At 41.7% G+C, this 2468-nt stretch overlaps 1 pseudogene; it reads left to right on the forward strand.

The window, feature by feature from the left end:
* Positions 1–1902: 1902 nt before the first annotated feature.
* Positions 1903–2468, forward strand: part of LOC112115217 — a 42868-nt pseudogene continuing 42302 nt past the window's right edge.

Consider the following 2468-nt stretch of genomic DNA (forward strand, 5'->3'; position numbering starts at 1 on the left):
AAGGTTTGATGAACATGGAGGTTTAAGATTGACAGTCATGCTGGAAGCACAAAAGGGGGTAGTGTGGAAGTGGAGAAAAGGATAAAGGGAATTTGAACGCAGATATCTTAGTTTCTAGGAATAGAGAAAGAATCAGACTAACAAAGTCAGGCTGACACTGACTTTAATAATGCAAGACTTGAAGGCAGGGCCTAGGTGGGTGGAAACCGAGAAAGCGAATGGGAACAGACTGTAAGAGATACTGTTTTGACCTTGTGTTAGATAAGAATGGAATGTAGACTGTGGCAGAAATTAATGAGAAAAGTGAGATATCAGGAAGAAAATGTATAACAATGCAGCTGTTGCTCATTATTGTATGCAATGAAAGGTATAAAAGCTGCCTAATTTTTTATCTAACGGAGACCTGCCTGTGTGTACTCTCCTGTGCATATTGCAATTGCTTGAAATAAAGCTGCCTCTGGCTTCTTGCTCCAAATTCAGAGTGAGGACTTTGTTTTGCTCCACAGATGAATGCAGTTTTAAGTGTGCTAAGATGCACTCTCTCCTTGGAGCATATTCTGGGGTGTTTGGGTGCCTGTCTGTAGACAACAGATTTCTTGGTGTGCTTTGGGTATCTTCACAGATCCAGGTCCAGATCCACCCCAACCGCCCAGTAGCAGGTGTACTGCTGTAGAATTTTAAGTGTACTTGTACCCTTAGATACTACCATGATGGAGTCTATTTAAGTATTACTGTAGACTATCTAAGGAAATGTTTGCACTGTGATTCTTCAGAGTGATTTACAAATGTCACTTAAATCAATCTCACATTATTTGGGCTGTAAGACAAGTAAGTCAATGTTCTTATACTCAATTTTTTGGTAGCCAGCACTTCCAGTGAGGACCTTTGCTTTTGGGTATCTCAATTTCTGTATCACCAATTTGAGCCACCTTGGCTGGGATTTCAAAAGATCTTAGTATTGAGATGACTTAGCTTATACGATCAAGTGACTTTCTCTGTGAGATAGAAAATAAAGTATCTCCAAATATTGCTCCAGTCTCCAAAATCTTTCTGAGCAAGTGGGCAAGCTGGCTCTTTGCTTTTATTTATCACAGAAAAGTGAAATCATTTGACCTGCTTCCCAGCTAATGGAGTCAACGTGCCATCTCCTTACTTGGTGTAAATAGGTGTAGCTCCATTGAAGTCAACATGACCTAGTGTATATCAGCCATAGCTCCACTGGAGTCAGTGGCCAGATCCCCAGCTGGTATATAATGACAAGGCTCCATTTATGTCAATGGAATGCCGGCTGATGATTTATTCCATTTTTTAAATTATGGTTTTAGTTCAGAAGTAAATTTTTCCTCTGTATTACACCAGCATAGCTGGGAAACCAATTTTGTTTTAAAGCAATGCGGACTGGAAGCAAGAGACTATAGAATGTCCTATGTTCTAAAACTGAGTCTCTCTGTATCTCCAGTGATGAGATGTTTTTACCTATATTGGCCCATTGACTTCAGGGGAGTTTTGTGCAGATCACTTACTGGTTATAAAGTGATTCTTAAAGGATTAAGTGTTAGAATCTGCCATATTCTCTCCCCAGATCCATGTCAATGGATTGCTGCAGTACAATGACTGGGTAAGAAATTGTCATGATGCACTCAGTAAATATCGACTCATAAATTAAGTGAGTTGAATTAAAAATTCGCAAAGTGTTTCAGAAAATAAAAATTGCTGAGCTCTACAAAGTAACTGTCCCTCCCTCTACCTCACCATTTGAACATTTCATCAACTGGTTGTGCAAAGGTTTTGCCTGTTGATTTAATTATTGATAGGCAGGAGCAGAAGTTTAGAGGCTCTTTATGTGTGTGTGTATTTGCGAAACATTGAGAATTATTCCTCTTTTGGTTTCCAAGAGCATCAATGAGAAACCAAACTCAGGTGCCAGAGTTCGTTCTGTTGGGGCTCACCAGTATCCCTGAGTTGGAACGACTCCTCTTCGGGGTGCTTTTCTTAGCCTACACGTTGACCTTAATGGGGAACGTCCTTATCATCATCATCACCTGCACTGACTACCGCCTCCACAGCCCTATGTACTTCTTCCTCCGGAACTTGTCCTTCTTAGAGATCTGCTTAACCACAGTCGTCGTCCCCAGGATGCTGACAGATCTTAGGACAGAGAGGAGAACAATATCCTTTGCTGCTTGCCTCTCACAGTATTTTTTCCACTTCTTCTTTGGGGGTACGGAATTTTTCCTGTTGACAGCCATGTCGTTTGACCGCTATGTGGCTATATGCTGCCCACTCCGGTATACGTCCATCATGAGCCAAAGGCTGTGCTTCCTGCTGGTTATTTTCTCCTGGATGGGAGGTCTTCTCCTCATCCTTACACCTATTGTCCTGACCAGCTAGCTCTCATTCTGCAAATCCAATGTAATCAACCACTTCTTCTGCGACTATACCCCTCTGCTGCAGATCTCCTGTGGGGA

The sequence above is a fragment of the Terrapene carolina genome, unplaced genomic scaffold, assembly GCF_002925995.2.
Source record: "Terrapene carolina triunguis isolate 2854851 unplaced genomic scaffold, T_m_triunguis-2.0 Scaffold788, whole genome shotgun sequence".
NCBI lineage: Eukaryota > Metazoa > Chordata > Testudines > Emydidae > Terrapene > Terrapene triunguis.